We start from the raw sequence: 22,647 nt of genomic DNA, 5'->3' as shown, positions 1-22,647 counted from the left end.
AGGCGAGGCGGCGGGCGCCTGTAGTCCCAGCTACTCGGGAGGCTGAGGCAGGAGAATGGCGTGAACCCAGGAGGTGGAGCTTGCAGTGAGCTGAGATCCGGCCACTGCACTCCAGCCTGGGCGACAGAGCAAGACTCCGTCTCAAAAAAAAAAAAAGAATGTTGACTATTGGCCCCCAATCTCTTCTGGCTTGTAGGGTTTCCACTGAGAGGTCTACTGTTAGTCTGATGGGCTTCCCTTTCCAGGTGACCTGACCTTTCTCTCTAACTGCCTTTAACATTTTTTCTTTAATTTCAACCTTGGAGAATCTGATGAGTCTGTGTCTTGGGGATGATCTTCTTGTGATGTATCTTGCTACAGTTCTCTGCATTTCCTGAATTTGAATGTTGGCCTCTCTAGCTAGGTTGGGGACATTCTCACGGATGATATCCTGAAATATGTTTTCCAAGTTGGTTCTATTCTCCCCATCTCTTTCAGGGACACCAATGAATCACAGATTTGCTCTATTTACATAATCCCATATTTCTCAGAGGTTTTGTTCATTTGTTTTTATTGTTTATCCTCTATTCTTGTCTGACTGTCTTATTCCAGAAAACCAGTCTTCAAGCTCTGAGACTCTTTCCTTCACTTGGTCTATTCTGCTGTTAATACTTGTGATTATGTTATGACATTCTTATAGTGAGTTTTTCAGCTCTGTCAGGTTGGTTACATTCTTCTTATACTGTCTATTTTGTCTGTCAGCTCCTGTATTGTTTTATCATGATTTTTAGCTTCCTTGCATCGTATTTCAACATACTCTTGTAGCTCAATGATCTTCATTTTTATCCGTATTCCAAATTCTATTTCTGTCATTCCAGCCATCTCAGCTCAGTTCAGAACCCTTGCTAGAGAGGTGATGCAGACACTTGGAAGAAAGAAGACACTCTGGCTTTTTGATTTTTCAGGGTTCTTGCACTGATTCTTCCTCATCTTTGTGGCCTTGTCTACCTTCAATCTTTGGGGTTGCTGACCTTTGGATTTTTTTTTCTTTGATCCTGTTTGATGACGTTGAGGGTTTAGTTGTGGTATAAGGTAAATTCAGCCAACTGGCTTCATTTCCGTAAGATTTTAGGGAGCCGATGCTCAGGTCCCAACTCCTAGACTGTATGCTCTAACTCTGGGGGACTTGTATTGGGCCTGACTCTGTTCTCCAACTCCTTGAGGTTTGAAATCCACTGTGCTGTGGGGGCAACGGGGCAGCAGGTGCATCAGACTACTAGCAGGTGCCAGAGTGCCTGCCTCCCTGAAAGCATTAATCATACTGGCAACACAGCTGAGGAGAGGCGGGGCCCTGGAGGTCCCTGCTGGAGACTGTTTGCATGGCCACACTAGAGGTGGTGTTCACTTGGGGGTGGGGTGCTGTCAGGCAGAGGTCTGGGTGCCTTTGCTGTGTCTCATAAGCAGGAGTGGTCATTCAAGGTCGGGGAGGATCTGCTGTACTCTGCGCAGTGTTAGTGCAAGAGCAGAGTACTGGCAGCGGTGGGACTGGATGAGTCTGTGCCAGCCAAGGCTACATCTGCAATGGTGGTTGGCAGGGGAAGAGGCGGTGAACTGCACTCCTCTATGCTGGTGGGGCAAGGAAAGCAAAACACACCCATGCAGACACATGCCAGCAAAGTCACATGGGAGTTGCCATGGGCCCAAGGGGAAGCTGCAGTATGGGGAGGGAGTAGGCAGGCTGGTGTGTGGCTATAGGAGATGTATCGCTGGATCTCTCCACCAGTCATGTACGGTCCACCAGCACAGAAGCTATGGTGCAGGCCCCCAGTGCACCCAAGGCTACCCTGCCAGCTGGCATAGCCAGGCTAGGGCTCTGGGAGAGGCCAGAAGACCAAGGGTGTCCAGGTTGGACCAGCCCCATCTGATGGGCAAGACTTCCCTGCAGAGATCAGGTCCAATAGTTCTTCTGGAGCTAAAGTTTCTTATGGGAGCAAGTCAAGCCTAGAGGGATGGCCATCTCTGGCTGTGCTCTGCTACAGATGTTCCCACATCACACCCTCTGGGCTCCACATCAGACAGCTTGCTGCCCCTACCACTTCTCTAAGCAGCTGTCTCTGCCAACTCCAGTGTCTATGGTGGTCAAGGGGTCTCCTGCTGCTGGGGTTCCAGAGGGCTGCAGTGAGAGTGGGTTGCTTCTTACCAGTTCAACTCACCCGTTCCCTCAGAGCTGCTGTGGTCCAAACATGAGTCCCATTGCACAGCAGCCCTGTGTAGGGTTCCCAGCTTTCTCTCTCTTCAGCCAAGCTTCTGTGACTTCCCTCCATTCACTCTTGACACCTTTCCTCTGAAGATCTATTAAAAGCACACCAGTCTCTCAGTCTCTCGGTGGTAGCTGTTTCACCTGGCTACATCTGTTCAGCCATCTTGTCCTCTGACCCAGCTTTATTCTTTTTGCATAGGATTGCTTTGGGTATTCAGGCTTTTTTTTTGGTTCCATACAAATTTTAGAAATTTTTTTATGTCTGTGAACAATGATGTTGATATACTGATAGGGATGGCATTGAATTTGTAGATTGCTTTGGGTAGTATACCCATTTTATAAAATCCTCCTTCCAAAGTATTTATGGAGAATTCCTGGGAATACTTCTTATCTCAGAATCAGTGAAGATCACCACGCCATTCTGCAGCCAGCACTACCCCAAGATCCTGACAGTCCAACAAAGGGTCTTTGACAGCACTGAATCTGTGTCCAGAATGCCATGACTGATATAAGACAATACCACTGCCCCTTAATGCCTGGAGGAAGTAGTTCCTGCAATGTTATGCTTAGCTGGCAGGAAGAGCTCCCAAAGCAAAAATGCTTGAACCCAAAGCATCATAATCATTAGTGGCCTAATGCCTACCTTCTAGGCTTCATACACACCCACAGGGTGGTAGGAATAGGATAAATGCTGATATTAGCTACCTCCATGCACCCAGAACCAGTTCTTCATTCCAGCATTCAGAACTGTCCTGGAATCTGCTATATCACTTCTTCTCTTAGGACAAGTAGTTCTCAACTTGCCCTAAGAGAAAAGTTTTCTTTTCCCTCCAGGGTACATTTGGCCTTGTCTGGAGACATTTTTTGGTTCTCTCAGATAGAAGGAGGGTGCTACTGGAATTTAGTGGGTAGAGGCCAGGGATACTGCTAAACTCATACTGCACAAGACATTCCCCTGCATCAAAGAATTATCTAGCCCAAAATATCAATAATGCTTATGCTCAGAAATCCTATCACAGGATGATTTATTTCTCAGGAACCCTGTTGTCTCTCCTTCTGATTTGGCCTCTATGGAATCCATTCTTGTCTATAAAACAAGTTTCTTTATGTCTAAACACCAAGGTAGATAGAACTTAAATCTTAGTCCCAGTCCTTGACCCTCATTTAACTCAGCAGATAAAAATAATCATGTATTAAGGACCTTTCCTAATTATTTTACCTGAAGCTTCTAAGCTTTAGCCCCCACTCATTTGAGCTATTATATGGAAAGTAACTCATTGCATATTCTTTCATTCAACAAATATTTAATGAGCACTTTCTATGTAGTAGACATGGTACTAGACATTAGATACACAATGATTAACCAAACAGACTATGCGCCTGCCCTCTTGGAGCTTACAGTATGGAAAAAGAACAAACAGTAAATAAATAAATCTATACTTACAAATGCTAATACGTGTCATGGAGGAAAAGCATAGGGTACTATGAGGGCAAGTAATGGAAAAGACAAATTTTAGGTAGGAAAGGCAGAGGGCGACTCTGTATAGAAATAATCTCTGGGGTTGAGGCCTGAAGGAGGCATAGAAGTTAGTTCAGCAAAGAGAGAGGGGAAGGAAGAAAATATGCAAAAAGCTCTTGTGTGAGAAACACATTGGCGTCATCCAGTAGCAGAGAAAAGGGATGTGTGGCTGCATGTGACGTGATCTAATTTATTTTTGAACAGATCATTCTGTCTGTCATGTGAATGATGGGTTAGAGGATCACAAGCAGAAGTGAGAGATTTATGAAAAGAAAAATTTCATGGTCCAGGAGGCATATGGTGGTGACCTGGCCTGCAGGATAACAGTGGAGATAAGACCAGAAGGTCTTTCAATGAGGTTCTGCCCTCTGAAACAGAAGTCTACATCCAGGGACAGCCACTGCCTGAGACATTTTGGGAGATCAAATATCTTCACCTGAACAACTGCCCAGAGTTGCAGTTTATCAGAAAGCAACACCCACCTTTCTCTGCCTAGCATTTCTATTGGGGAAGAGCCATGCACATCATAGGTAGGTATCTTTTCCTACATTGCAATTGGATTTTTTTGCTGCTTCTTCAATTGGTTGAAATATTGAGTGGTATTTATGTATTTATGTATTTCTTTCTTTATTTATTTGTGGCTATGGGGAGAGAGGGAGGAGAGAAAATAAATGACCTGTCATAAAACCCAATTTCCTATGTTTTCAAGAGCCATTCATCACCATCTCGGCTCAATGGTATTTCTTTCTGAAATCAGCCTGACCAAGAGCAGCCCACAGCCAAGGTCTTGGAATCTTTTCCCTGGAAAGCCTTACTGCTGAGCCTGTCAAGGCCTGCTGAGAGTAAGGCATCCTTAACCCCAAGGTGAGCCCCAGCATTAACAACTAGCTGGGTAATAGCCAAGACCTGTCCTTCCAGGGGAATCCTGATGAGCCCGTTCTCAAGGGGGCATGCCAGCACCTAAAAGCCTGAACTCACAAGGAAAATCAGCTCATCTGCCTTCATTGCCATGGGTGGAAACTGTCCTCTCTTCAAAGGGCTCCATCCAATATGTCAAGGCCACTGTTATCCAGGCCAGAAGGGATAAGCAGGCATGACCTAGATTTCTGGTGGCAGGATAAAATGTGCCTACACTAGGGATGGTCTACCTGGGCACAGGTGAGCTTCCAAGGCAGTCTACAAAGGATGCCCATAGCCATCTGTGTTCAGAAAATGCCAGGGACCCACTACAAGGGGAAGTCAAGGTAGGAAGATTCCATTAGCAGGTAGTGAGACCTGATTAATGACCAAAAAAAATCATAGTTCTTATCCTCAAGGCACTGACATTTAGTACAGGAAGCAGAGAAGTAGGTTAATAATAATAACAGGATGAGTCTTATGATGGGAGGGAACACACAGCATTGCAGGGGGTGGCCAGAGAAAAAGGAAGAAGCTCCTAACTCTGCCTGGGAAATCAGGGGGACATTCAGGGGGAAGTAATAACTCTCTGTTCTGCAGACAGCCCACTGGAATCACCAGAATTTAATTAACTGCACTTAGAAAAACAAACAAAAATGCCAACAGCACATTTTTAAGGCTATACCTACTCCATTACTCATTTTAAGAGAATTATCAAGTGCAATTAATTTCCTTCATGGGAGGGGTGAGTTTCAAATAGGAAAATATTTCTTTAAAGGTAGATTGCTTTGGATTTGACATTTACATCCTGCAGAAGTGTTGGTGCTGTGCAGAAAGCCTGCCCTTCAGGTATTCTTGAAGAGATTTCAGGGAATGGGAGCATTGGCAGGAGGAGATAACAGTCAGATAAAATGTGGGCTGAGCTATGCCTGCACAGCCCAGGTGTCCTATCAGGAACACAGTCTGAGGATTAATGGATATGGGGAAGGGCTAGGAACCAGTAGTAGCCTCCATTTGGTGCCTATGGCCCAAGCTGCCGAAACAGAGTACATTCCTGAAGCCCTGGTCAAATACTCCTTATCAGAAATTAGGAAATTCTGGGATTATTTTTTCTAAAACAGGCTTTTATATAAAGTTGTGTGTTATACTTCATCGTGTTTATGTTAGAGTGAAACATGATGTAAACGTACAATAACCAAAAAGAATTATTACTCTGCTTCCTTCCTTTTCTTTCCTCCTGGCTTTTAGCAAGGGAACCAAGAACTCAACTCATAGATCCTTCCATGTATACTTACAATGGGAGACACACTCTGCAGAGTCCTGGGGTGTGCTGAGTGGCAGGAGAGGGGCATAGGAGAGAATAGTATCAATTAGGAAGACATAACCTTTGACATTTACAAAGCCTGTTCACTCCAACAACTCCCTTAGGTAGTAGGATCAATGCAGATTACTGATTTATTAAGGGACTGGGAGAATATTCAAATAAATTAATAAAATAAATGAGCTGTGAAATCAACAGAAATTATTCTGACATTGAGATACAATTATAACAAAAGCAAAATTCAGATCATAGACAAATATAGTTAATTTATCTCAAAGAATGAGATAAATTCTAAACAGAAGTAATAGACAGGCTTCTGGATTATCTGATAATCCAATTAATGAGGAGGAGGGAATCACAAGAATGCATTAGAACATTTTCTGCTAATTGACACTTTGACAATGACAATATAGGACACTCATAACAAGCTCATCGAAGAATACTGTCATTTCAGAGAGTGTTTAATACAAGTACTATACAAGAATACTTCATGTCTTACTACATATATAAAACGATAGAACATTTTCCAAAATAGACAATTCTAAAAATTTACAGCAGGTGCGGTGGCTCATGCCTGTAATCCCAGCACTTTGGGAGTCCGAGGCAGGCAGATCACTTGAGGTAAGGAGTTTGAGACCAGCCTGACCAACATCGGGAAACCCCGTCTCTACTAAAGACACAAAAATTAGCTGGGCATGGTGGCGGGCCTGTAATCCCAGCAACTCAGGAGGCTGAGACATGAGAATCGCTTGAACCTGGGAGGTGGAGGTTGCAGTGAGCCAAGATTGCACCACTGCACTCCTGTCTGGGCGACAAAGTGAAACTCAGTCTCAAAAAAAAAAAAAAAAATTACACAATAATTAATAAAGCTTAAAAAAAAACCTCACAATAATACAAACTTTGATCAGCATGCAAGAAGAATAGAGTATCCTTCTATACTCTCTATAGACAAGGATATTACAAAATTATGGTCCTATGAAAAGATAATCAGAGAGTAATCAGCCAAAAGAGGTAAGGAGGGAAAGCATTGTAGAGATCTGGCAGGTAGTTAAATAATGTAAGTAAACTATTTTTCTAAATTATATAGTATTTGTGGCATTTTTAAAATTTATAATTTATGTTGATTTATTTTCTTATTCTAAAGGTAAGTTTTGTACCTAAGTTTATATTCATAATTTTGTGTTCTTTCTCTTAAAGAGGTCCCCAAATTGTATAAGCTTCAAGCCCCACAAAACCTGAAACCTGCCCTGCTTTTGCCCATTTTGCAGGTGACAAAACACACTCAAAAAAGGTGTCAGCCACGGCCACAGCGTAAGAAAGTGACAGAGCCAGGATTCAAAGCCAGTGTTCTTCCTCCTCCATGATGTTGTCCTCGGAGAGCCTTAAAGCATTGGATAAAAACCTAAACACTTCTTTTGGGGAGGCAGAAACAAAGTATGGTAGAATATTTTTTAAACTCAGAGGACCCATTCAAATTCAAGTTGCTAGAAATTCAACAGGGTTTAAAGCACATTTCACATGTCCTCCCTCCAGGACCTGAGTCTGAACAGAAGAATTCAAGTTCCAATCGGCACTCAAATTCTAGGCTCAAAGAAATCTCAGACTCAAGTATGCCACAGGAGGTAAAGACATGGCATGAAATGCATACTGGAAGTGCAGGCTGCCTTCCTGTGCACCTTAGTTATGCCAGTCACTCATATCTGCATTTGTCTTTATTCACATGAATAATTCTCATTTTTCTGAGGACAAGGGAATAGAAACTCAGAGGTCATTTCCCCAATCTCACAGAGCTAGTAGGAAACAATCACAGCTTGCAATACCAGATCTGCTCTGCCCCAAAACCCATCCATCTCCAGTTCTCCAGGAGTGGTTTCTCCACTAGAACGCAGACACACTTCGGCACCTCACTTCCAATCAGGTGAATGATCACCATGTCAACGGGCATCCTTGCCCCTTGGCTCCACACCTGTCTAGCAGTCAGGTGGTCGTAATCTGCTGCCAACCAAGGTAAGTAGATGCAAACAAATACCTTTAATCCATGTCTGTCATTGACTTCTCCACAAACACAGAATGGTTCCTCTTGACCTCAGCGAGACCGAAGCCATCTGTGCAGGGTAGAAGACACAAATCACAAAGATAAGCCTGGGGTCCTTGAACTGCAACACAGTGAGCTCATGGGGTCACATTACCCAGTAGTTCTCTGATCTTGCTCCCACTAAGGATAAAAGCTGGTAGCCCAGGCCTCCTTCAAAAGCCTGGTAGCCACTAATGTCCCAGGCCTCCTTCAAAAGCCTGGTAGCCACTAATGTCCCAATACTTCTTAGATTCCACAGACAACCCACAAGTGTGAGCTCTTAGATTGCTCCTTCCTGACTCTGGCCTCCTCCTGTGCTGCTGAGGCCATCTCAGTAAACGACCTATGCCAGTGCGTAAAATCTGGGCCGAGAGCCTTTGCCCAGCAGAGGTTCCTTTCTGCGCCAGTCCCTAGCCTTGACGTTCCTCAGTGTGCTGTCCAGGGCCATTGTCATGCCTTGCACTCCCTCCCTGGATAATCTGATAGCCAGCCAGGGACTCAAATTGCAACAGCCTTTCTTCTCACCCCCAGGACCGTATTGCTAGTCCAGGTCTCTCTCTGCAGAAGATTCGGGGGCATTTCAAATGGACTGTCCTACAGGCATCTCAAATACAGTGTATCCAAAATTAAATCCACACCTTCCCCACTAGTCTTCTTCTCCTTGGGTATTACCTACTTCAAAGAACGGTACCTCCCTCCACACAGATGCCCTTGCCAGTCTTCCCCTCCCACATTTAATCCTCTACCAAATTCTATCACTTCTATCTCCTTGTTGAGTTCTCTCTACTACCACTTCTCTCCCTCCTTATTTCCTTTGCCATCATCCTGGGTATGGGTTTTCGCACTCCTGTACTTCTCCAAGAAAAACACTTAGTCATATTATATAATATATAATACCATTATAGTTGTTTGCCTGACTGAGTACCCTGCAAAAATGGACCTGTTTCTCTCTTATTCAGTGTGTGTCACAGGTCCCCTAGGACAGGGCTGGCACACATAAACACTCAGTTAGGGTGATGAATGAATGAAACCTACCTTCTTCCATATCCAAAACTACTTGGTTCAGGCCAACACCATTTCTCACCTTGAGTATTTCAAAAGCCCTAGTGGAGAGTCATTCACATCTTCAGTCTTCTTTACAGGACAGTAAATCCCTCAGGCCAAAGGTATGAAAGTGCTGGCTACCCCTCTACCAGTCTCCGGGGTTATCGTATACTTGTGCCTTTGTTGATTCATTCATATATTAGTAACAATTTGCTATGGTAGAGATTTGCTATTTTAAAGTGGTTTTCTGTGATATTTATTTCTTATCCCCTTTATAATTGATTGTAATGGAGAGTCACACTTCGTTTTTTATGTTGGATTGATAATTCCTTTCAGGCCTTGCCCTCTCTTCCTTTTTGGCCCCACATCTGGGCAGGCTGATAAGAAGGCCCATGACCTCATCTCCTCCTTTGGTACCACTGAATATTTAAATTGTCGACATGCAGGAACTTTTCCCAGCCCCACTTCTCAGCCACTGTAAAGGCCCAAACCCACTCCCTTTGCTTTGCCCAAACCTACCTGGACCTGCTTGTGCCTGCTCAGCTTTCCTCTGTGTGAATAATAAACTGTCTCTCAAATTCTCTCAGTGCATGGCAGGTCCTCAGGCTTGACACCTAAACCAAGTTTTATATGAACTTCCTCCTGCTTTGCAACACCAACACAACACCAATGACCCACATTAAACACGTACCCACACATGCACACCAAATGCCCAGATGCCACAACAGTTTGCTGTCATTTTTATGTTTGATGAGGTTTCATTATATTCCCATTTGCTTACCAATATAGCCAGGAATAGGTTCCCATTATTTCCATTTTTGCCCAAGTGAAAATCCAAGGAAGTCTAGAAAGTGTCCCAGAGAATAGAACAGTGACTAAATTCCTGCCTGTGATACTGTACCAATCTCACCCCCTAATCACATACCCTAAAGAGGCACTATCTTGACAAGCTTCCATAATTAGTCATAATAATGGCTACACTGAGCACTTACTTTGTGCCAGGTATTGAGGTCAGCTAAACATATTATTTATTTTCATCTTCAGAGCAACCCTACATGATACATGTTATCTGTTATAGTTTGGATGTTTGACCCCTCCAAATCTCATATTGAAATGTGATCTCCAATATTGGAGGAGGGCCCTAATGGGAGGTGTTTGGGTCATGGGGGCAGATCTCTCATTAATGGCTTGGTGCTGTCCTAGAGGTAATGAGTGAGTTCTCACTCTGTTAGTTCCTGTGAGAGTTCCCATACTTGGCACTTCCCTCTTTCTTTGCTTCCTCTCTCACTATGTGATCTGTACACTCCAGCTCCTCTTCACATTCTACCATAAGTAGAAGCAGCCTGAGGCCCTCATCTGAAGCAGGTGTTGGTGCCATGCTTCCTGTACAGCCTGCAGAACTGAGAGTCAAATAAACCTCTTTTCTTTATAAATTATCCAGCCTCAGGTTTTCTATCTTTACAGCAGCACAAATGGACTAGGACACTATCATAGTCATCTATATTTTATGAATAAAAGAAATAAGCAATAGAGAGGTTTAAAAAGTTGTCCAACCAGAAAAGAGTACATCCGGAACTCAAATCCAGTCCAGCTGTGAAGGCTGGGCACTTAGCTGTCATGTTCTGCTGCATTCCCAATACTTTCTGAGAAACCAGGCACAGGGGCTCAGGCCTCTTTCAGTCCTACATATCAGCATATCTAATGGTAAACCCCAAGATTCAAAGATTATACCGTCTTGTTCCCTCCAAGATGCAAAGCCCTATTGCTGTGGTCTCCAACTGTCTCCCCCTGACTCTTGGGTGACGTTCAGCTGATGTTCAACAGGGACATCATGCCTCACACGAGGCTGTGTAAAAAGTGAGGCCCATGCAAGATGACTGAACATTAGTAAGATACTTCACGTGTGCTTATGTAAGGAAACCTATGATCCAATATATCCAAAACCCTCTTCCAACGTAAGCAAAGGAGGAAAGGGGCCTGGCCCCATCCCAACTGCTAATCCCCAAGAGGATCTTTTCTTAATTCCTACTGTCATGACCTCAGAGGCTTCAAAGTACTCTGCTCTATACTCCAGGACAGAAGTGGGAACAAAACCCTCCCCTAGTTCCCTCCAGAGGCCCACTGAGGCTAGGCTGCAATATTTAAATAATACTGCACTAAAGATCATGGATTAAGAGAGAAAATACAGAGAGTAAAATACAACTGGATATTCTTATTACAATGTTTGCTGAGCCATCTTCAGCTTGGGGCCCCTACTTGCCAAACTGTATAACAGGCATTTAGCCATCCAGGTATGGCCTCCTGGAGCACATCTAAACACTTCATAACCAGAACTCAGAGAACAAGGCCCATGAGCTTCCATTGCCTAGCTGTGGCCTGCTTTCCAAGGTCTGATCTGCTACTAATGACTAGCCTCTCTCCCAGGTGAATAAAAGAAATTTTACTTCCTTCAGGGAGAACCTCACCTCTACCACCAAGCTAGTTGTCTTTCCTCTGGCTTCCATAGGGTAACCACTTGAGATTGTAGCTAAATAGACCCCACAACCCATAAGGAATGCAGACATCAGCAACAGGCTCAGGTAATCTCCTGTCAGCACGTACTTCTTACACCACTGCAATCCCACTATTGAACCTCCATCACTCTTCCTGGATCGCTGCAATACCTTCTCACAGATGACCTCACCTAGTCTATCCTCGTCCCACTACAGTGTTTCCTCAATACAGCAGCCAGAATATTTTTTATTGTGGTAAAAAAGCTTAACATGAGACCCACCAATGTACCCTCTTAACAGATTTTTAGGTGCACAACACTGTATTATTAACTGTATGCACAATGTATAGCCAGCCTCTAGAACTTATTCATCTCCTTTAACTTAAAATTTATGCCTGTTAATTAGCAATTCCCTATTCCTTCCGCAGGCCCTGGTAACTACCATTCTGCTCTCTACTTCTATGAGTTAGACTATTTTAGATTCCTTATATAAGTGAAATACCTCGTGAAGTGTTTGTCCTTCTGTGACTGGCTTATTCCACTTAGCATAAGTGTCACCAAATCCATCTCCTGTTCAGAATCTTCCAGTGGCTCATATTTTACTCCAGGATAAAAACTAAAGAGCCTAGAATGCCCGGCAGTGCCCTGCACACTGCATCTGTGACCTCCGTGACATCATCTGCTACTTCTCTGCTCCATGCTCACATCACCCTAGCCACACTGGCCTCTTTGCTATTCCATAAACCTGCCAGGCCTGCCCACACCTCAGGACCATCATCATATGGGCTTGTCCTTCTGCTTGCCAAGTTTTCCTCCAGATAACTGCCTGGTTACTTCCTTCACCTTCTTCAAGTCTTTGTTTAACAGTCACTTTCTCAATGAGACCCAGACAGACCACCTTAATTAAAACTGCATCCTGGCCCCTACCTTCACCTGCCCGATTCCTGACCCTCATCTATGCTTGGTTTTTTTTCCTCTTTGTTAATTTCTTTTTTTTCTCTCTTTTTCTTTTTTTGTTTTTGTTTTTGTTTCTGTTTTTTTAGACAGAGTCTCGCTCTGTCACCCAGGCTGGAGTGCAGTGGTGCCATCTTGGCTCACTGCAACCCCCACCTCCCAGGTTCAAACAATTCTCCTGCCTCAGCCTCCCGAGTTGCTGGGATTACAGGCCCACCACCACGCCCAATTAATTTTTGTTTTTTTAGTAGAGACGGGGTTTCACTATATTGGCCAGGCTGGTCTCGAACTCGACTTCAGGTGATTCACCTGCCTCAGCCTCCCAAAGTGCTGGGATTACAGTCGTGATTTCTTTCCATAGCACTTACCACCTTCTAATGTAAAAGCTCCACAAAGATAGGAATTTTTGTATCTTTGTTTTATTCCCTAGTATATTCAAAACCCATAGAAAAGTACCTAGTGCATAGTAGGCACTCAATACGTAGCTATTGCATGAGTAAAGGATGGTACAGAATATCAGAGTTCAAGCTCTGAAGTCAGTTAGACCTGGGTTCAAACTCCAGCTCTACCCCTAACTAGCTTTATGATCTTGGAAAAATGTCTTGAGTTCTCCCTTGCTTCCACTTCTCAACCTAACAAAGTCCTTCTGACTTAAAAAGTGTCATTACCTCAGCTTCCTTATTTAATTATGAGTATTCTTCCACCCTGTTTTACTACTGAGGAGAATGATTTTCAAAGAAGTTATATAATCTGCTTAAGGCCTCACAGCTGTACATTTACAGCTTGGATTTGTTCCATATCTTTTGACCCAAGAGATTATTGTTCTTTCCTCAACAACATAGCAGCTTTACAAGCATTTTAAAGTCTCAGTATAATGTAAACTTGTCAAGAATACCAACAATCATTCACATGTGCATGGAATTTTACAATTAGAAGCAGGCAGCAGTTTGGAGTGGGTTGGGTACATGAGAGTCACCTGGAGAAGCTTTATGAAAATGTGGATGCCTACTTGCACCTCCAATCCTCCATGAGTAAGGTCTATGTATGTTTAGAAACTTTATCAGATGATTCCTATGTATCTCCTGAATAAGAAACACTGCTTCAAAGAACTAAAGTTGGTTCTCAAAACCATCTCGTAAGGTATATCTTACCATTATTCCAGTTTTAAGGATTAGGAAAATGAGACTCAAAAACATGAAGAGCTGTTTGCACAACCATGCAGCTGCCGAGTGGTTTGGCTGGAAACCCAGACTCCTATCCTCAGGCTTGAATTGCGTTTACTATAAATCATGCAATTAGAAGTCAGTCAGGACCAGGTGTGGTGGCTCACGCCTGTAATCCCAGCACTTTGGGAGGCCAAGGCAGGCAGATCACGAGGTTAAGACTATCGTGGCCAACATGGTGAAACCCTGTCTCTACTAAAAATACAAAAATTAGCCGGGCATGGTGGCGCGTGCCTGTAATCCCAGCTACTCGGGAGGCTGAGGCAGGAGAATCACTTGAACCCAGGAGACTGAAGTTGCAGTAAGCCGAGATTGCACCACTGCACTTCACTCCAGCCTGGTGACAGAGTGAGACTCCATCTCAAAAACAAAACAAAACAAAACAAAACAAAAAAGCACTCAGTCAGTCTGGGTCCTAGTCTTGTCTCCTGCCCTCAAAAGCTAAGTGATGATAATCACTTTTACCTGCTCATGTTTCATCTTGGGGGGAAATATTTATTTCTTACTTCCTGAAGCAAACAGGGTGAGGAACAAATGAGAAAATAGCAATGAAATAATAAAATAGCAGTGTTTATCCCAGAGAAGAGAAACACCCCACAGCAGTATACTCAATCTTCATAACTGTCCTGCAGGATATATTTTTGCCACCTTTACTGTGGCAGAGAGACATGTAAGCACACAGCTAGTATGTGGTAGAGAGATTCTGACATATATCTTTCTGATCCCAAAGTCCACTTACTTTCCAATCTGCAATACTCTGGCCACAAAGGACACTGGAAAAATTAAGAGCTGTCAGATACATATTAGATAGAAAAGAATTGGAAAACTATATATTGTTGATGAGGCCATACGAATATAAATTTACAATCACAATTCATATCCAGTTAAATTTAAATTATGCTTACTGAGCACCTTCTAGGTTCTGTGGTAGTCAGAAAGATAAATAAGACTCAATTCTTGCTTCAATTGACCTAGCACATTTTTCTCACCAATGGCATGTATAACACCAGTCCTCAATTCAGATTTATAACATTTAATATCATCTTTCCTTAAAAATGGAAAATTCTACTGCTGGGTGACTTCGAACAGATTCTTCAATGGTATTGAGCACAAGAATAGAAAGCAGTCTATTCCAAGACTGTAGAATTCAACTGGACCTAATGATCCCTTAATCCTATTTTCTCTGAGACTGAGGGATTCAGAAAGATACTCACCTAGTTACACATGAAAGCTAAACCAGAGAACCACTGGAGGAAGACAGAGAAGTAGATAAGGAGGAAACATTTCTTCCATTCTCTCTGGTTCCCATTCAAAGGCTGAGGCAAACCCAATAGTGGCCATGGCCCTTAAGGTATACGAGGAGCTAGACAGAAGACAGACAGACCTTTACAAGAAGCCATATCAAGCCCAAAACCCAATGGGATCATCTGAGTTGTAGTTAAAGGTAAGGCAAACATCAGTGTCTGAGAAACAGAATTAGGATTAAGCCCAAATACAGAGCAGGAGATCTTGAGCTGCAATCAGACACAGGTTGGAAAGGGAGGTCAAAAGTCTCACAAAGCAGGCTGTTGACAAATTTGCCTTCAGAAAGTTAGCAGCCAACAAATTTCTGTTGCTTTTTAAATCAACATATTAGCTACCATGTTTCTGTGGACAATGGTACAAAAAAGATGGTTTGTTTTACAATAAATACTGGCCACCTGTGAGTCCTTCAGGCTGATCATGTGGGACATCACCAAGACTGGCATACACAGCTCTTTTACTGACTATGAACCATTAAACAGACACAGGGAGAGTCATTTCAGGACAACGCCATGGAGCACTTTATCTCCAGAGAATCCTAAAGCTGAGATCAGATGGGATTTAACACTCAGTTTATAACAAAGTTTGACAAAAACTCTATGGTCATTTTTATTTGTTTTGTCCTGTTCTTGGCCATATTACTATATGGCCTGGCTAATGATACAAATCTCAGTGGATATCATGACTTAGTAACCACTCCTAGACTAGGTTGTACACAATGCAATCATTTGGAGAGTTGAAATTAGATGCATTAGAAAGACAACCGATTGTGACTTCCAAGTGCTTTAATTGACATACAGCCCCTGGAATTCAGACAAGATAGGCCTGCAGGGAGGCATTGCTATGTAGAGATACTGAAGAATGGCCTGGGAGCCTTTCCAAGCCTGGAAGAACTTGGATGGATGTAGAGGATGATGAAAGGTCATTCCTTTCCAGCTCCAACCCCCGTCCCAAGACAGTGTGGGGATTTGGGGAACCAAGTTCAGGAAAGGAACAGCTTGTCCCTTCAGCAGAGTTAAGTAGGGCCTGGGGAGCTGTTATGTTTACATTGAGTGGACTTTTTTTTTCAGTCCTTACACACAGATTCAGGATGACCTTCTCTCTTCATTAGTAGCCTTGTAGGGCAAAGGACCTGATCCTTAGCCTGATAACCCCAAACAACTCCTAGGAGAAAGGAAATATGCCGAGTATCATGGCATTTTGGTTGAGAAGAAAGAGCACTCCCTATGGAATCTAGACTCCTGGATATATATGCAAGACTTTAACCCACCACTCACCTAAATCTTTTGTCTTTGTCCTTCATGAGCTCTTTGCTTTGTTCCAAGAAAGTAATACAAATTATCAATACTTTTTCTAATTTATAATAAGCATTACTGATAGAAAAAAATACCACAAAATATTATAGTGAAACTGAAAATAATGAATCTCCACAGGCTAAAAGTTGTTATAGGTAAAAACTAACTGAAGAATTATGCATTGCTGGGCATATAGTAAAATGCAAAAAGAAAAAAATCACCTTAGAAAAAGCATATTCAGAAGAAATAATCAACAGCAGCAACAAATAAAACTGTCAACAGCTAAAACCACACTCAAAAAAATTAGCAAAAAAAACCTTCTTGTAAAATTTGCATCTAAAATATTTTATCTGAAAAAATTGAATTTAAAACTATAAAGCCAAAAAAATGAAAACATAATGACAAAATTTAACAATAATAAAACAAATTATAACAAAAACTGATGACTACATTAACATTTATTATAAAATGTACACAGAAATAATTAATCTAGACCAATATCAGTAAAATAAAAGTAAAACTATAACTGCCCTGGATAGGAAATGATCAAGGAATTAAGTTGAATTAGTATAGAATGCTCCAAAAGAAAAATGCTTTTCCCATAGATATTCATTTACTAAAGCATAACCCTGATTTAGAGATTTATTTTTTTTTAATATGGACATTAAGTACATTCAAGCCCAAAACAGTCAGGTAAAAACACTCACAGAGTCCAATTAAGAGTCAATACAATAGGATTTCAATGTCTGCATTCAACTCTGAGGATTGAGTCTTGTCTCCAAAGCACATGGCTTTGATACCAGTAAGCCATGTGACTTTGGGAAAGTTACTTAATGTCTCTAAGCCTCCATTGCCTCATATGTAAAATGTATATGTTAATTTCATACCTTTCCTCTTAGTGTTTATATTGGACTATCCCTGAGAAGTAAAATCATGAGAAGTCTTGCACACATCTTTCTTCTGAGAACTTCCTTACCCCTAGGTTTCCACACTTTGTGTCATATAACCTCAGGCTCTAATCATGACCTCTTGAACTAAGGTTAAGTATCTGACCCAAAGATATGTTTAGATTGGCCAGCAACCTGCCAAATCACTGCCCCACAAAGACACTTTATACTCAGTGATTACTGGCTAATCCAATCCATTAAGTCCACCCTTGGGGAATTTTAATGTCAGATGTGCAAAAAAAAAAAAAAAAAAAAAAAAAAAAACCCAAAAAAAAGTGAGCAGAGTAGGATTGGCAGAAGCAGAGAGAAAAAGAGGGAACAAGAGGCAGAAGCCATGAGGTACCATGGGTAAGTAAAAGCCAGGAGTCAGCTAAAAGCAAATAGGCTGAGGAAATAAGAAAAAAATTGTCAGGAATGAAATAGGAAGAAGTTGGTGGAGAGAAAAATAGAGCTGAAGTTGCTGCACTGCAATAGTGAGGGTTATACAGAGAAACAGAACCAATAGGATATACACAGATATATAAGAATATATTTATTATAGGAATTGGCTCGCATGATTATGGAAGCCAAGAAGTTCCAAAATATACCATTTGCAAGTTATAGAATGAGGAAAGCCAGCGGTGTGATTCAGTCCTTGTCGTAAGGCCTGAGAATCAGGAAGGCTGCTCTTGTAAGTCCCAAGGTTGTAAGGTCCAAGAACCCAGAGCGCCTATGGCTAAGGGCATTAGAAGACACATTTCTCAGCTCAAGAAGAGAGACTGAATTTTCTCTTCCTCCACCATTTTTCTCTATTCAGGTTGGCCATCCATGGACTGGATGGTGCCCACTCAAATAGGTAAAAGTGGATCGTTTTTACTCAGTCTACTGATCCAAATGCTAATATCATCTGGAAACACCCTCAAAGATTCACCAGAAATAATGTTTTGCCAGCTCTCTGGTTATCCTTTAACTCAATCAGTTGATATATCAAGTTAATTATCACAGTCATGAACTCAGAAGACGTCTCAAATTGTTACTGGGGCCCAGAGCTACTGACAGACTCATGCTGCTGCTGCTGCTGCTGAATTATATGTGGTGACAAACAATGTTCCAGATTTCCAAAGACCTTACTGTGCAGCCTTTCGAATTTTCCCAGCCATCCTTGAAATAAACCTCCAGTGCTAGTGATATGAACAACAAAAACAAATTATCCTTCAGTATATAAAAAGACATTCACCCTCACTCATAATAAGATAAGATAAATGAAAATTAAAACTAAACTGAGATTTGATTTCTCTCCTAATCAGATTGGCAAATATTCAAAAGTTTGATAAGACACATTTTAATCAAGGCCCTGGGAAAACGAGTACTTCTCTGCTGGTGGGAACACAAAACAGTACAACCCTGGGAAGGGGAATTTGGAAATTTGGTAATATCTAAGATATATACATGAGGCAAAGTAGTAAAAACTATAACTGAAAAATAACTTAAATATCTATCAATAGGGGATAGGTTGAATAACTGTAGTACATCCACACAATGGTGTATAGTTGTCTTGAAGAATAAAGATTTTTTTGTATGTACTACCATGTTCTCTAGGATTTGATGTTGAGTAAAAAAAATCAAAGCAGAGAAGAGTACACATAGTATGCTATTGTTTATCTAAGAAAGAAGAGTACTAAGTATACTCATACACACACATAGTGAATTCTCATTATTCTCATTATTTGTGGTAGCTGTGTTCTCTAAAGTCACACTGAGCACTAAATTAGCAAATAACTGAACCGTTGCTCCTAATGGAAATACAGGGTTAGGTTCCTGTAAGCCCTGGTCACAATATTTTTATCAATGGCTCAATATATAACCCTGTTTAATGTCTGATTCTGTTTAAAGATATCTTATTTAAATATATGTTGTTGATTCATTAATGTTGATCTCACAGCCAACAGCACTATAACTCATGCCTAAATGAAGGTTATCTAGTACATGGATTTTCCTCATAAGGCACATCAACAACCTTATTATGCTTAGTAACACCAAACAGCACTTCAGCATTATGCTTTGGGGCCATTGTTAATTGTGAAATCACCAAGAAAAAGCAAAAAGTGCAAAAAAAAAAAAAAAAGAATAAATATACTGCAAAAAGGACACGTGCTTACATATGAGAGCTGAAATGAGAAGACAGAGCCTTATTTGACTCAGCTAGGAATACGCACATTGAATGATTCAGATTTTACAGTGCTTTACATGTATCCATGAATGACCATGGAAATGCTGCAAGTATTGATTTTAAGGTTACAAATAAATGTTAGCATGTAGGCAAATTTGCAAATACGGAATCTGTGACTAATGAGGATTGATTGTATATATTTCTTATGTTTAAAAAATTGAGTGGTTCTTGAAATTTTTTTCATTAAATAGTTAAATTTTTTAAATGTTAAATTGACGAATAAGCCACAAAATATAGATATATGTCGGAGATATGGTGGGTTCAGTTCCAGACCACCACAAGAAAGCAAATATGGCAATAAAGTGAGTCACACAAATATTTTGGTTTCCCAGTGCATATAAAAGTTATGTTTATACTATACTATAGTCTATTAAGTATGCAATAACATTACATCAAAAGAGTACATGGCTTAATTTAAAAAACACTTTATAGCTAAAAAATGTTAATGATCACCTGAGCCATGAGCAAGTTGTAATCTTTTGTTGTTGGAGGATCTTGCCTCAATGTTAATGGCTGCTGACTAATCAGAATGGTAGTTGCTGAAGGCTGGGGTGATTGTAACAATCTCTTGAAAAAAGAAATGAAGTTTGCCACATTGATTTACCTTTCCTTTCATAAAATACTTCTCTGGAACATGCTATGCTATTTTATAGCACTTTACCCACAGTACAACTTCTTTCAGAATTGGAGTCAATTCTCTCAAATCCTGCCACTGCCTTCTCAATTAAGTTATGTAATATTCTAAATTCTTTTTTGTCATTTCAACAGTGTTCACAGCATCATCACCAGGAGTCAATTCCATCTAAAGGAACCACCTCCTTTGCTCGTCCATAAGAAGCAACTCCTCAACCGTTCAAGTTTTATCATGAGGTTGCAGCAATTCAGTAACACCTTCAGACTTCAGTTCTAATTCTAGTTCTCTTGCTATTTCCACCACATTTGCAGATACTTCCTTCACTGAAGTCTTGAAACCCTCAAAATCATCAGTGAGGGTTGGAGTCAACTTTCTTCTAAACTCTTGCTGACGTTGACATTCTTCCAAACTACTGCTCTTCCCATGAGTCATGAATATCCTTAATGGCATTTAGAATGGTAAATCCTTTTCAGAAGGTATTCAATTTACTTTGCCCAGGTCCATCAGGGGAATCACTATCTATGGCAGCTATAGCCTTACAAAATGTATTTCTTAATTTTGACTCAAAAGTCAAAATTACTCCTTGATCCATGTGCTACAGAATGACTGTTTGAGAAGGCATGAAAACATTAAACTCCCTGTACGTCTCCGTCAGAGCTCTTGGGTTACCAGGTGCATTGTGTCAATGCGTGGTAATATTTGGAAATAAATCTTTTTCTGAGAAGTCGGTCTCAACAGTGGGCTTAAGATAGTCCACAAACTATGCTATAAGCTGATGTGCTGTCATCCAGGCTTTGATGCTCCACTGATAGAGCACAGGCAGAGTAATGTAATTCTTAAGAGCCCTAGGATTTTCAGAATAGTAAATGAACATTGGCTTCAATTTAAAGTCGCCAGCTGCATTAGCTCCTAACAAGAGAGTCAGTCTGCCCTTTGAAAATTTGAAGCCAAACATTGACTTCTCTTCACTAGCTGTAAAAGTCCTAGATGGCATGTTTTTCCAATAGAAGCCTCTTTCATCTGCATTAAAAATCTGTTTAGTATAGCTACTTTCATCAATGATCTTATCTAGATATTCTAAACAACCTGCCTCAGCTTCTCCATCAGCACTTGCTGCTTCACCTTGCACTTCACTGTTATGGATATAGCTTATTTCCTTAAATCTCATGAACCAACCTCTTCTAGCTTTAAACATTTCTTCTTCTGTTTCCTCACCTCTCTCAGCCTTCATATAATTGAAGAGAGTTAGAAATTCGCTCTGGATTAGGTTTTACAATTAAGGAAATGATGTGGCTGGTTTGATCTTCTCTGTAAACCACAAAACTTTCTCCATATCAGCAATAAGGCTATTTCACTTTCTCATCATTTTGTGTGTTCACTAGAGCATAACTTTTAATTTTTTTAAAGAATTTTACCCTTGCATTTACAACTTGGCTGTTTGGCACAATAGGTCTGGCTATAGCTAGTCTATCTCAGCTTTTGACATGCCTTCCTTACCAAACTTAATCATCTTTGACTTTTGATGTGAGTGGAGAGACATGTGATTCTTCTTTTCACTTGAACACTTAAGAGGCCACTGTAGGGTTATCAATTAGCCTAACTATGTCTTAAGGAATAGGGAGGACTGAAGAGAGAAAGAGAGATGAAGGAATGGCTGGTCAATGGAGCAGCCAGAACACATACATTTATTGATCAAGTTTGTTATCTTATATGAGCATGGTTCATGGCACCCCCTAAAAACGTAATAGTGACATCAAAGATCACAGATCACCATAACAGATACAATAAGAATGAATAAATCTGAAATATTATAAGACTTACTAAATGTGACACAGAGACACAAGTGAGCATATGCTGTTGGAAAAATGGTGCCAATAGACTTGCTTACCCCAGGATTGCTTCAAAACTTTAATTTGCAAAAAAAAAAAAAAAAAAAAAAAAAAACCCACAGTATCTGAGAAACACAATAAAGTGAAGTACAATAAAACAAGGTATGCCTGTAAACAAAACTGGGAGAAAAAAACAGGATGGAGGCAGAGAAATAGAAGATAAACTTATCTACATATTCCTTGTTAATTTGATTTTGAACCATGTAAGTTTTATACAATTATAAAATAAAATTAAACCAAAATGAAATTAAAGGCAATCTCTAAATTTGGATTGGAAATATTATTATGACATCATCATGTACTTTCTTTTTAAAAAAATGTATTTCCTAGCTCTTTTCATTAAAAAGGCCTAGAGACAATAATCAACCCAGTAGCACTGAGCTCCCTCATAACTAGATAATGTTCTCTAAATGTCATTTCACACTAAAAGAAGCCAGGCCTCTTTGGGAAAATGGCTGATTCTAGATCTGGGGCCAGAAATGTACGTGTTAATTCTAAAATATTTTTACATTCTAAATAGCAAGGACATTAACAAAGATTACTAAGGTCATGTCAGAAGGACTCAGGGGACGATTTAAAAAGAATCCCATTGGCTAAATGTGAGATGAT

At 40.9% G+C, this 22,647-nt stretch overlaps 1 long non-coding RNA gene across 3 annotated transcripts in view; it reads right to left on the bottom strand.

The window, feature by feature from the left end:
• Positions 1 to 22,647, bottom strand: part of LOC105468881 (uncharacterized) — a 112,695-nt gene that overhangs the window by 31,471 nt on the left and 58,577 nt on the right. For 2 of the 3 annotated variants that reach the window (XR_011610969.1, XR_011610972.1), the window contains exon 3: positions 8,006 to 8,081. This is a non-coding gene — a long non-coding RNA (uncharacterized lncRNA). Of the gene's footprint in view, positions 1 to 8,005; positions 8,082 to 9,134; positions 9,456 to 22,647 lie in introns of those variants that run through there. The other variant, XR_011610971.1, reaches the window with a different exon arrangement.

The sequence above is a fragment of the Macaca nemestrina genome, chromosome 12, assembly GCF_043159975.1.
Source record: "Macaca nemestrina isolate mMacNem1 chromosome 12, mMacNem.hap1, whole genome shotgun sequence".
Classification (NCBI taxonomy): domain Eukaryota; kingdom Metazoa; phylum Chordata; class Mammalia; order Primates; family Cercopithecidae; genus Macaca; species Macaca nemestrina.
The sequence above is the reverse complement of the archived record's forward strand: the minus strand, read 5'-3'. Positions and strand labels throughout refer to the sequence as shown.